This window comes from Gambusia affinis, linkage group LG09 (genome assembly GCF_019740435.1).
Source record: "Gambusia affinis linkage group LG09, SWU_Gaff_1.0, whole genome shotgun sequence".
Lineage (NCBI taxonomy): Eukaryota > Metazoa > Chordata > Actinopteri > Cyprinodontiformes > Poeciliidae > Gambusia > Gambusia affinis.
The window spans coordinates 582680-597460 of NC_057876.1; positions in this window are offsets into that span (position 1 = coordinate 582680).

The window sequence follows — 14781 nt, forward strand, 5'->3', positions numbered from 1 at the left end:
GTGGGGGGGGGGGGGGGGTGCATGGTTGGGTGAATGTGACTGCAGTGTAAAGCACTTTGAGTGGTCATGTGAGTAGAACAGCGCCATAAAATTTACATCGATTTACCTGATAAACTCTAATCCAAGAACACAAAGACATTAAAAACTGGATAGAAGTTGAGCCACAACATCAAGTTCCATCTCATTGTATCAGAACCAATCAGAACCTGTAGTTTTATCTCTTAAGAAGCCAAATAGAGAGGTGAGGAACAAGCTGTTGTGTGATTGGTCAGAATTATGCAGGCTGCTACTCAGCTTCCACAAGCCGGTTTCTCAGCCACAGAGCAGGATGGATAGCTTTGAGGAGCAGAGACTTTGAGGAAGTACTTACTGAAACATTAAACTCCCCCTGCTCTGTTCTAGTCCGATGTAGCAGGAGAATGTCTCACCGATGTCTTCTGTTCTTATTTGTTACTAACATGGAAATAATAATAAAAAAAATTCTAACTCATCAGTCATTATTCTCCCCCTCCAAACTTATAATAGACTTTCCTCTCTGCCATAATTCCTGTGTTTACTATACTGTTGTAAACCACACATATGACAAAACACCATAACGTATACTTCAACCAGAGGGGTTTCACAGGAGATCGGCTCAGTGTGTCTTGTGGACCTTGAAGGGTGTGTGTGGAAACAAACATCTAAAAACCATGTGACTGAGCGCCGACAGTTCGACTTCAGTTCAACCATTTAGTCAATCCTGGTTTGATTCAACCACACTGGAGGTTTTTCAAGTCTCAGCAGCATGTTTAAGGTAATGCCACAAACATGGACTGGGCCATTCGTTGAGCCTTTAAGACGTGGACTTACAGCTGAGCTTCAGCTCTTTGTCCTGAAGCATAACACACAGCTTGAGCTTAAGGTTACAAAAAAGCTGATGTCTTGATGTCTTGATGCCCAGAAACTGACTTTGGCCACTTGTATCTGTGATCTCATTCTTTTGGTTTGAACACAGTTTGAGTTCACAGATAAGGGTAGACTAACCAATAAATCAAGAGCTTTGCCTTTTGGCTCAGCTCCTTCTTCACCACAGCAGTTTGGTACAGCACCTGCATCACAGAAGATGCAGCACCAATCCACCTACCGATCTCCTGCTGCTCAGTATTCATGTTTACTGTTTATTGCAAAATTGTGTTAATCTTAGAAGCATATACAATTTAGAAAAACATCTGTTTTTATTTATGTTTTCCTGGTGACTTTTATTGAGCGCAGAGTTCACATGGACACAGCTGGTGGCCCACTGTTGGGAATCAAACCCAGGACCGCTGAGGTGAAACCTAGCAGCTACATTGAGTGTTCACTACCCACTGAGTCACTACTGCTCTGAACTATCATTTTCTAAAGTTCGCTGAGTTGAAGCTGACTTTCTGTTGGGAGTAACTGAACCATCTTTGGAGTTTCTACAGTTCAGTTTGAACTGGGTTATTTGCTCTTGTGTTATTAAAAAGAAAGTACACACTTTTTGAGTTCCAGGATTTTATGTTTCAGCAAGAATGAAAATAATCTACCTTTAACCAGATTGTAAAATTATTCAAATCGGACCTCAACGTAGTCAGGCTCAGCTACCATAACTACGTTGTGTTGAGATACACTGAACAGATGCTTAGAACAAATCAATGCTGTGATGCAAATCAATGTGTGGATGTGCCATAACTTTCTCCAGCTGAGCAGAAACAAAAGTGAAGTTATTATCTTTGGACCCAAAGAAGAACGATCTAGAGTCAACGCACAGCTTCAGTTATTACAACTAAAAACCAGGGGTGAGGCCCGAATCCTGGGTGTAGTGATGACCTCTGACCTGAACCTTCAGTGCCACATTAAGACAGTTACAAAGTTGGGCTTCTATCACCTGAAGAACATTTCCAGGATTAAAGGAATAATGTCTCAGCGTTAGAGAAACTCCTTCCTGTGTTTATCTTTCGTTGCACTGATTACTGCCGCAGCGTCTTCACAGGTTCTGACTGAAAAATCAGCCAGAAAACTGCAGCTGATCCAGAACACTGCTGCTAACTTTCTCACTAAAACAAGAAGTAAGGTAAGGTAAGTAGTTGCTGTTGTTTCACTCTGGAGAAGGAATGGCTCAGATATGTCAAACATGACTTCTTTGTCATGTTTGTGATGAATGGCTGGAACATTCTGACCAGAGTTGTAAAGTTCATTCAGACAACAGTCTTCACCTTTGCTACAGTTGTAGCTGGAGACCTGCCTGAGCCTCATGACCTTCCACATCGGAACTCCCCCACCTGGATCCGCTGGCTAAAGTGGAAGCCTTTGATTCCACATTATCTACACCAGTTACTGCAAGTTCAGAGGCAACATTGCTGTGGTTGCCCCATTACACTCATAGAGGGAGCTGTAGTAAGATAAGCAGAAATCCTTCAAACTCAGCTCAACATTAATCAATCCAGATAAGCGCAAGGAAAAATATCTCAGCTATCGTAGAATACGCTGAGGTTCAGCTACACCGCAAAAATCTGAAGTGCTTATGCAACTATCCGTTCTTACCAAATTCAGTTTATTAATAGATTCAATATCAAGAAAGAAGGATGCAAAGGAAAACATCTGAACAAAATAAATTCTGTTCTTCTGTGTAGAACAGGAATTATCTGGAAGAGTACAGTTCAGTGAATTGAGACAGTTCAGAGGAACGGTGCAAACTCTCATTTTCATAACAAGGCCTGTGGAAAACCACGTACTGGTGTGTTAAGAACTCCTCGTCACGGCACTGAGATAAGACAGGCGACTGCTCTCTCACTTTCTCTGCCTCTATCTCAGCCATCATATTTTGCTCGGGCCACATAAATCCCTTTCCACCTTTAAATTAGTCAGCATTTCAGAGTTAACAAACAAGGACTTTTTCTCAATTTTCAGGTTGACTAACAATTTGTTTTCCTTTATTTTTAAGATTTATTTGTCAAGATACTGATGAGCTCAGATGAAAAAATGTTAGCTCAACATGATTCCACACTGCAAGCTTGTAATACTGATCGTGACAAGAGAATATGAAAAATGAACAGTTCCCTGAGATGACTTACTGTTGATGGGATGCAGACACTGTCCTACACTATGTTGTTGTGTGCTAATCTCCATTCTAACAGGTTTCATTATTTTTCCTTAATCTTTGACACAGAAGCAAAGCTTTAGTTCAAATAAAATACAAAGATATCACCATGGTAATCCGAACTCTCATGGATATTCATGAAAATAGAACTTTCCTCAGTTCTGTTCCATTTGCACACAGATTGATTTGGACAAAGGTTTTCAGGAGGTAACAGGCCATCTGAGCAGAAGCAGAGGAAATTCTCAAAGGTGAGTTGATTGACACTAAATGAAAAATCCAATCCAGAAGATACAATGATACAATGTGAAAACCATTCCAACAGGAGGAGTTATTGTTTTAATCCCATTAAAAATGATTTATGATCTTCAGGGCTCATAAGAAACCCGCTCACTATTAACAGAATTATCCAGTAAATTAGACGGCGCATTCTGTTGAGGCTTGTTTGTCAGAATAAAAGTAGCTTTTGAAAATAAAAACCTTCAATCAGATAACATACTTTCTTTACACTATATTCAACTTTTCTTTTATTGGTCTGATGTAATATTCTAATTTTTCAATTAGCTGCAAGCAGAAAAATATTGTCATTAGCAAATAAAGGCTTGAAAATATCAGTCTGTGTTTAATTCTATAACGTGTTTCACTGCGTGACTTAATTTACTGAAATGAATGAATTTAAGCTACAATAACAGAGGGACTAGATTGTTTTTTTAACCTGGCCTGGGAACACCTTGGGATCCCCAGGAGGAGCTGATCCAAGTGGCTGAGAGGGAAGTCTGGTGAGGCTGCTGCCTCCACCACCCGACCCGGATAGGCAGAAAATAATTGACGACTTGAGAGTTTCAGAACACACATCAGTCTTACTGAAGCATCATACCGGACCTGAAATAGTACTAATTATAGATTCTATTTGAAATGTGATGTCATGATTTGAGTTTTTCTCTGTGTTTATTTTGAGTTTTTCTGTGTCTCTGAGTGTTGTCCTGTTTTCCCCTTGATTGTTTCCCAGGTGTGTCTCATTCCTTGATTACCCTCAGTGTATTTAACCTCACCTGTCTTCTTTGTTCCTCGTTGGGTTCTTGTCTAAGCAGTCGTGTGTTTTTCTGTCGCCTGTCCTGTTGCTACCAGTGCTGAGCCTCTGCCTTCCGTTCTGGACTGTTTTGGATTTGTTTGTACCTCATTCTCATCATTAAAACCACATTTTTTCATCTCATCCTGGCTCCACCGCGTTCTGCCTCACCACTTCACACCGCACTTCATGATATGTGATTGTTTTTGAGTCAAGCTGACACAATACCTGAGTGATGAGTGGAATCTAGAAGGACAATGCTCACTTTCCCTTAATAAGGACCCAGATAGACAACACAGACCCTCAAACCATCAACAAAAGCGCTTCAAAAATATTTTCATTATAACCAATATTATAAGTATCCAATTTAGTGCCATTGCTTTCTTTTTTAAGTGTTCAGAAAACAGCAGAAAACATTCTCTCCAAGCTAGAATATTAGGACAACATTCTAGACATGATCTGGGAAAGAAATTGTCTGAGCCAGGAGACGTCACTGTGGAGTAACTTCAGGCCTTTTGTGTCAGCAGAACCATTTTCCTGCTGCCACACTTTGAGCATGGAGGACCTGAAAATAATGAGAGGATGAAATTGCCTACACAATCATATTTCTCATGTGCGAGGCATCACATGTAAGTGTGGTGAGTGTTGGATTGCAAATTTAGCTTTGCTACATCATCCTGTTTTGTTTTTCACACTCAACATCTGATATCACACCAATCTCTGTGACAGTCAAAATAGTAACAGGGAAAGAACATGTTTATTCTTGCTGTTAGTAAAACTGCTGCCAGATCAGTATAAAACCATATTGGTGATTGGACTTGTAGAGATTTAACAGGAGGTATTTTCCTCCAGAGAAATGAGTACATTTGTGTGTTGCTTAGCAATCACTTATTTTCTCACCCTCAGCCTGTTCACTGGTTTATACCTTTGAGATTTCTATCACCTTATCTCAGAAAATGGGAAACAGTGTCAAAGCCATTGCAAAGGTAGAGTGTCTGAGGCCAAGCAGGCTTTTCTGTTCACAAATAGAAATGAAATCCATCCTTGGTTGGTTGGCTATTTCTTTTTCTAACAATGCTTCTTGTTGGTAAATCTTTGATTATTCTTTGTTCTTATCCTACATTAGAGAAACTGAACAGCAGCTACACAAACTGATGTCCCAACACAGAAGGTCAAGAAAGGATCAGGTCTCATTTAAAGATAGTGAAGAAGAGTGAATCCAGAGAGGGATGAAAGAAGGCATCTGTGATATGAACAAACGACCTTAAACTGAGGGGTTGGCCTCAGGTTTGATCTTTTCTAATAATTTCCACAAAGCCTCACAGTTTGAAGGTGACTAACAACAACTTTGTTCAGTAGAGCTGGACTCGGGCTTTTTTGGGAAAGTTTCTGATAGTTTGTTATTTTATTTCCTGGTAAGCAAAACCAGAAGAAGTCTGATCACATTTTAACGTTTCAGACCTTCAAACTAATTTTAACATCAAATAAGTAAATCTAAGTTGTTTTAGATCATGTGTTCACGTTTTAGAGAAAACAGACCTACCCAATCCAAGATGGCTGTGTGAAAAAAAAACAACAACAAAAAAAGCAGTATTTGTAATTTTGTGATGAAACAGAAAGGACTGAGTTCAGCTTGAACTTGGTAGAATGAATAAGTCATTTAGACAGAACCTGTCTGACAAAATGAAGTAGGCTAAAGAGCTTAAAAAGCAACCCACATTGCTCCAACCTAAAGGAACTCAAGAGCAGATAAAAACCAAAGAGAGCTTCATCGACCCACAACCACTGCTGACCAAAAAGAACATAAGCAATCATCTGACATCTACAAAAACATTCAAATGAAGGGAAAACTTCTACAACCTGAGAACACAAATATTTATGTTTTTGCAAAGTTGTCTCCAATACTATCTGGGGTAAAACTGACACTAGAATATGGTACCTACAATTAAACATGGTGGTGTGACAGTGTGGGGTTCCTCTGCTGCTTTGAAACCGGATTGACTGCACTGCTGCTGTCTACCAAAAATCTACAGAAGAAGAAAGGCCTGCTGTCAGTCTGTTGTCTTAAACTCAAATACAATTGTGTGATGCAGCAGGACAATGGTCCAAAACAGTTCAAGACATTGGCCTGTCTGGGACAAAAAAATAAAACTAAAAAACACAAAACAAGCAAAATAAAAGAAAACTTCAGCGAGGTCTACTAAAAGCCTGGACCTGAACCCAATGTGACATTCTGGCTGGACCTTAAACATTCTGCTCAGCTCTTCAATGTTGTTAAATTAAAAAAAACAAAAAAACAAAACAAAACTGTACAATTCTGTAAAGACTTTTACATTTTTGTATCACCTCAGGCTACCTTTGTGTAGCATTGGGATTGGTTTGGTGGTCTAAAATATTTCAATTGTATAACAAAAAACCCCAAAAGAGATTGAGGGGCAAAGGTTTCTTTAGAAAAACATCCACTGAAGATATCACAGTTAAAATGGAAACTCAAACTGATGCTGGTGATGAAACCATGCGAACTTAAGACGACTCCTCAGGAGGGTCATCAGTATTACTCATGGTGATACTGAAGTTAGTTCTACTTCACCAGAATGAAACACAATTATCTTAAGTTTAAACACTCGTTCTAAATTATACAGAGTTGGGGAATGAGTAATAAATCTGCTCTGACATTTGTGTGAAGGATACAGTTTTGACTCCATGCCCACTGAGGACAGATATGATCAGAGAGAGTTTCATGGCAGAGACAGACATTAACTGGTTAAAGTGAGTCCAGCAGAGCAGTGGGGTTCTGAGGAAGTTAGAATGAGGCGCGGGAAAGACGAGCAGCACCAGCTGGTTGGAACGTCACTTTTTCAAGTGACTTTGGAAGATTGGGATGTATGGATAGACTCTAAAACACAAGAGACAAATACATCAAAGGTCTTGGAACACATTCTGGCACAATGAAGATTCATTTCAGGGCTCTCTGTCACATCAGAATGATACCCTAAGTTAAACAAAGAGTCTGAGTAAAAGTTCTTACCTTTGCAAAGCTTCACTTTTAATTTGCGTGAGCTGCTAAACGGCAGCTATTTTGATGTGGACATTTTTCCGCAGAATTGCTGGACACAGGTTGTGAATGGAGCAACACTGTTAGAGACTGAGTGCAAACGGTCAAACAATGATGTATATTCTCAGTTTTCTAAAATATGAAAATTCTAAAGATCAAGTACTGGCCATTTGCCATTACCATTTACTATAACAGGACTGTCGTCCTATTTGTGGAGAGTATGATATTTATAATCAGTATTCAGAACTATAACGATAATAGGCCCATTAGAGTCACATGAGTCACTAATACGTAGTACCTGTTCAGACTTTCAAGGTAACATTGTGTGCTCACACATTATTTTATCAATTTTTTTGTCTGGATACTATCAAATAACATCAAAGATGTAGAATATTATTTAAGCCTAAGTTCTCATCAAAAAGCTTGGACAACTATATATTAATATTTTAACAGGTAGTTTTATTGAAATGTTCTGTCACAACTGACCCTTTGAGGACATCCGTCATCTTGATGTGACCTAAAATGAAAATGAGTCTGACACCCTGATCTATGTCACATGTGTCAAATTCAAGGCCCGGGGGCCAAATGTGGCCCGCTGTAGCTTGGTATGTGGTCCTCCGGACTCCAAATTACATAAATAAATCCCTCCAGTTTTTCACAAATATACAAAATCCACACAAAATCAACAGATCTCTACATTTCCTTCTGATTTTTACTGCAATTTTTCCTCATAATTGGTCAAAAACATCAAGTTTAATTGACAGCTGCCTCAGTATTAATTGATGTCAAGTTGTAGTCTGCTATTGATAAGGCGAGCAATAAAAAGTCACATTTATCATCATACATTCCTTACAAATATTTCTAACTTAGGACCACAAAATCTGTGATTGTGATTGCAAAAAAAACACAAAAATAATCATGAAATCCTGGCAGGACTGATCAGTGTGAAAAGATGTTCATTATTTAATTTTAAGAAACACTTATTTAATGATGAAACAAACCACTAGTAATTGATACTTTAGCAGTTTAATGGTTTTGTCAATGCATTCTGGCACAACTGGCCCTTTAAGAACATTCGGATTTTTGATTTAGCCCCAAATGTAAATGAGTATGACATCCTGGTGTAGGTGATGCAGCAAAGACATAAGGAGGGAAAAGTTATACATCTTCCCAGTGCTGAGGGGAGGGGAATCAGAAAACCATTTTCACTCCTTGATGATGTGAACCTGGCAGCTCCGGCACCACATTCAGTTTGGTCTGTAAATAAACAGCCCTCTTCTGCTTCGGGGAAGCTGAAGAGGGCTTCTGAAGCAGCTCGCCATGTCAACCAAATTTAATATCTAACTACTACACCCAGTTCATTTTTTTAAAGTGCTTTTGTGGACTTTCTACTCATGGAGAAATCGCTGTTAGTCATTTTGTCAGCAGCGTGCTCCCACCTAAATGTCCGCTGACAGCAGCGACAGCCTAAGATGTGGTGCTGTGGTTTTACTTTCCAAGAAAACCACTTCACAGCGTAATCTGCTGCATCGCCGTCACTGTCTGAATGTGTTCCCCGGCTGCAGCAAGGCCTTGCTTATACTGATTGATGTGGAAATTTGTGAAAACCCGATTGTTTTAGACAACAATATCATCTGCTTGGAAAAAACAAAAAGTGACCTTTAAAATATTTTTTGGGGGCGATTATTTCTCTCTATCTCCAGTGTGTGTGGGGAAAGGGCTGGTAATTTTTCTCACACTTTTCTTTCATGTTTATCAACAAAAGCAACACTGGAAAATAAGGCAATGTGCTTATTACAGTTTCTGAGTGGAATTTGGCATCCCTTTGAACTGAACTGTTACAACTTCCCCAGCTGATAATAACTAGAGAATGTAAAGAAACAACATGAGATACGCAGTAAAATCAGCAGAAAATTAAAACCAAGCAATCAATTGATGTCTGATCAAATCAATGAAGCTTGATTAATTGACTATAAAGTAATGTTAACTGGAATCGCTAACTGGAACTCTGAATTTGGCGCTAACTGGAATGCACCAACAGATCAGTAGGCAACTTACAGTTATGGTTCTGTCCTGGGGCACATAGAAGCCAAAAATGTTACTTTAGTAGAAGCGTGCTCCCACACTCAATTTATTTCACTCATGCACAAGAAAAAAGTTGTAATCCAAAACAGAAAACAAACAAAAAGAACTTTAGTAAAACAATAGTTGGCAAAAACACTTCTTTGATCAGAACATCTGATTTCATTTGGGAAAAATACATAATAACAGACAAAAATCTAAAGTTATGAGCAAAATATGAAATTTTTTCAAAAGGATTTTTTCTCGGCTCTCATGGCCTTTATTTCACAGCAGATTAACAGGAAGGTAGGTGTCGAGTGCGAGAAATGAACAAAGTCCAAACCTTGTTAAAAAGAGAGAACAAAACAGCTTTATTACATCTGGCCAGATGGGGAACCCAGAGAGATCTGAGATCTGACTAGACAAAGGAATCACTTCTCTATATTTACTGTTTAATGCCCTTCGCACACAGACAGGGTGTCATCGCTGATATTCTAAAAAAAACTTATCAGATTAATACACATAGTGAGAAAAATGCAACCTTTAGTTAAAAACCAGTTTCAGGCAGAATATTCTGTGCCTAATAATAATCACTCAGCCGTTGGGTCTGGTCTGTCACTCTGGAGGTATGACAATTATTTACTTATCACAAATAAATAAACTTCTAATAAAAGCAAGCATACTGTGAATAATTATTTTATTCCACAATTCCTCCCTTTTGTTTCTTCTGAAACAACTTAAAAATAATTATTCCTAAAGTAAGATTTAAAAAAAAAGATGAAAACACGTACAACGAAAAGTTTCAAAAGAGTCAGAAACTTCAAATTTCTTCATAATATGATAATACAATGATACTTAAAGCAATTAAAACTTGGATTAAATAATTTAAAAAGTCTTTTCTATCTTCCACCACAATTAATGCACAAGCCACGAGGAATCTGTGATCCAGTGTCGCCGATGATGTCATCTGGTTTCCTCCATGTTCTTAATGCTGCCTCAGCTCGGTACTGGGTGACCTACTGAGTGAGCTGTCGTTGGCAACTCTATTTTTTCAGAATTGCTTTGTTGGAGGCTTCTTTGTAAGCCCCTGGGATGTCACCCTCTGGTGGACGCCACCTTCACGGCAGTGTGGGTGGTCAGCAACACTTGGAATGGACCCTTTGTCTGCGGCTGCCACTGCGCGCAAAGTGTGGAAACCCAGCTGAAACAGCATCCAATTTGGAGAAATAGGCGACTGGTTTCAATCTCTCACCATGTTTTTGGAGCAAAACTGACGTCACACAGCCACCCCGCTCACTTACTGTCTGTGTAAACGGACGAGTAGATCAGGAATGCCTAGAGTGGGTGCCTTTTGTAATTGTTTTTTCAGCGCTTCAAATGATGTTAATACTTTAGACTTCAATGTAACCTTTGAGCTCATCAATAACATATTTATCTTAATGGTTTTTCAATTTCAGCATAATTTGGGATAAAATACCTACAGTAACCACACAGTCCTGGAAAAGACATCAACTGTTTCTTTGTCTGTGGGAGGGGCAGCTGAATTACGTTTTTCAGAAATAGTTCTGCCTTGTTCTGAAATCATGTGTCCCAGGAATGTCACACAGGGTTGCACAAACTGCAATTTAGTCCTGTGGACCTAGTGTCCATTATCAGCAAGAAAAATAAAAGTGATTTTAAACACTCGTTTTTACAGAGTTCAGCATCAAGTGCTGCCAATAGGAGATCATCAACATACTGCAACAGAGCACATTTCGGATGTAAAGTTAGAGCTTCTAAGTTGTCATTCAGAGCTTAATGGAAAATGGTTGGTGATTCATATACAATCTTTTCTCTGTGGTCTCTTTTTTTTATTTTAATTTTTTATTATTATTTTATTTTATTTTATTTATTTTTTATTTTATACAGCATTCAAACATTATGGCTGCAGTGGAAAACATGAAGGTTTTTATTTTTACAATCACTGTTGGATGAAATGAACAGATTAAAATAAAAGAAGCAAAAGTAAAATCAAAATAATGCTTTTCTTTTGTCTGGGCAGCACCAGAATCTACTAAAATGTATGTCAACCCCTTGAACTTGCACTGTCAACATTGGCAACTTCTGATATGCATTTGATGATAAACCATATATGTGTGTGTGTTGGTACTTGCAGTTTGGTGAACCATAGGTTGATCCAATGGCACAACCAAGGGCTAGCTGCTGGCTCTAGTCAGGTGGAATAATGTCCTCTTTGATTGTTGAACCCTCAGCCGTGCTGGCCAAAACCGCTGTGTGGGCCTCCCCCCTGGGGGCCACTGTGGTTTGGATGTCCTTGATGTTGGAAATCTCTGCCTCTACCACTGCTTCTTCTAAGGGCCTTCTCGAGCCCAGTGTCCAATCTGGCTACAGATGAAACATGGATCTTGTGAGGGACCTCCATATTGATCAGCTGCAGATAGGCAGTGGTTGGAGTTCTGAGCAGTGATGTGTTGAATCAGGGTGAGCTGATCATCTTCCATGCGCTTTTCTGGCGATCATTGCAGAGTTTCTCATTGTGTTGGGCATGAAGCAGAAGTTAAACCACAGTTAGACCATAAACATGAAGCAAAACAGTCTTTAGTTCATAGGTCGTTGGCCTCATGGTTTTGCTGAGATACTCCAGGCCTTCAGCGATGGCTCTGCCTCCTTTCTCAATAGGGGGAAGGTGCTGTTTGGCTACAGCGACGAGGTCATCTGGTCCCCAGGCTCTGTAGAGAAGGTCAGGGCCTTTGAGGCCAGGGACTTCAACCATGGGATAGGTTTCAACATTCTGTCCTTGGTACCAGCTTCCAGAGATCCCAGGTGATGGTGGGGGTTGGTCTTTGGAGCGAAGGTAAAGACCATGTTCAGTTGTAGGGGGTCATGATGGTGGGCCTGGAAGGGTTACACCTCGTGAGGGAAGGCTGTCATCTCTGTCCTGGTCCCGTCGCTTCAGGGTCAACAGGACGGGTTTTCTGCTCAGTCTTTGGTTGGTGGAGGATGGCCAGAGGTAGGGAGTCGTCAGAGGGATCCCAGAAAGGACTCTTCGGTCCTGGACCATCAGTCTTTGGACGGTATGGTGGTGGAGTTCCAAGGACTGGGAGTGATGGGTAGAGTAGAGCCACAGATGGGTTTTCTGACGGGTCAGTCGGTGCCTTTGGACTCAAGCCAGGTACAGCCAGTGATGTACATGCGTGAGAAGAAACACATTTTGTTTTGTTAGATTTTTCATGTTCTTTTTTATTCATATCTTTTTCATTCCCCTTGTGTGCAATTTTCTGAACCATCTGTAGTTTGCTCTGGTGTTTTTGATCCCTGCATAAGGCTTCTCTTTTCCAGAGATTGAACGCTTCTTTGTGTGATAAGAGTTTATTCTCCAAGTCTCTGTTATGGTCTACCTCTAAGCTGCCATTCTTAGGGAAACCAAACTCTGTGTGCCACTGTGGAACATGTTGACAACAAACTCTGCCATGAATTCTAACCATATGATCTATTTCTGGGCCACATGGAACATATTCTTCAGTATTTTGACCTTTATTAAGAAATCCTTCTTTTTTTTTCTTCTTTTAATTATATATATTTTTTATTATTTATTTATTTTTTTTATTATCCTCTGATTTTTCTAAATCAGCAAACCCTCGATTGTCTAAACATAGAACAATCTACAAAAGTCCTCGGTTATTTTAAGACTAAAATAACCTACAAAAAAAATTGTTTCAGCGCTAAAAACCTCGATTGTCTAAACATAGAACAATCTACAAAAATCCTCGGTTATTTTAAGACTAAAATAACCTAGTCTTAAAATAGGTTATTTTAAGACTAGGTTAAAATAGTCTTAAAAAAAAAAAATTTTTTTAAGACTAAAAAAAAATTAGTCTTGGTCTGTCACACTGGAGGTATGACAATTATTTACTTATCACACTGGAGCAAACTTGTGAAGGCTAGAAGAGAAACAATGACTCTGTAAGTCTGAGTAAGACATAATAAACTGATTAAACATGTAAGATTAACATTAAATAAACTTCTAATAAAAGTAAGCATACTGTGAATAATTATTTTATTCCACATAGGTTATGAGAGAGGGCAGAAAACATGTGGCAAAGGTCAACTGACTACGATGACTGCATCTAGGACTCTGCCCCTGCACCACTGCCCTGGCCAAAGTGTGGTATTTTTTAAGAATAAAGTCAAAAATTTAGAAGTTAAGTAAAGATTTGGGGACATAGTATCAATGCCAAGGACTTAACAACCCGATAAATAAAACATATTTATTTACCAAGCCAAATGTACAGACCAGTCAGGAGGCAACAAAACCAGTAAGAGTTTTTTCTTCATAGTGGTGGAGGCAGCAGCACACAAACAGCTTCCAGATCAGGTATCATCATGTTCGATCATCACTGATGTACATGGAACCTTGAAGCAGCAGGTCCCATCTTCTGACACGCAGCAAAACTTTAAATGACGAAAATAATTTGGTTGTTGGTGAATATGTTAAGTGCAGCATTCAGAGTATTTTCAAGGACAAGAGAAAAATGGTCTCTAATCCAACCTGACCTCATATGAAAATGGATCAAACAGTGCTCAGTCCCAAGCCTGATCCCGTGTGTGTGTCTGCCTGTGTGCTGCAAAAGGTTTAGCAACAGTAACAGTCACATAGAGCGCCACAGAGAAGAGCAAAAAATGATTCAATATTACTTTCTTTTTATTTCTTCTGGTATCTTTTCACCAGAAGAATTGATTAAACATTATTTCCTACCAAGTTCACATTGTGCAGCAGAAAGCAAGAGCAATAAAAGCACACAGAGATCCAGAAAAGCAACGAAATACAAACGTGGCATTTTTGTACTCAGTAACACTGAAACACATGCTTAAAAACATATTTAATACCAGCTTAGATACAATATGTTTTTTTCTGGAAACAATATTGTGAGAGAGCTCTCTGCATTCCTAAAGATTGAATCATTTGAAGCCCTAAATCTGGTGCCAAAGTTCAACTTGAGCTGCTAAATCTGTCCTGTTGAGTACGTGTTGCCTTGGGTTTCCCTCTACGTCAGCGTGGATGACAGAGCCTTACCTGGCTGGGCACTCTGCCCACATATAGCCGCAAAGCAGCAGGAAAAAATGTCTGCTTCTGATTTTCCTTTGTGTACAGGCCACCATGTTTTCAGAGAGGTGAGGAAATGCCGCAACAGTCATAATCAGTCAGATTTGGCTGATATGTGGCTGACAGTGTAGCTCTCTTGCCGAATTGTCAGGGTCCTGTTGACTAAGCATTTTGAATGAAAGTGATCGAACCAAGGACAACATGGGTTGGGATTCCCCACAGGTTAGGAAATGACCTAACCTGTTTGTATTTAAGGCGCTCAACCTGTCACCTATCCATCGACAGAGCAGCAGCAGAACCTCCATGCAACAAGAGCATCAGAATTAGCTGGATCTTTATTGTGACAAAATCCAAGTCGACAGCAGAAGTACGACAGGCTAAGGCTTAGTTTTAAG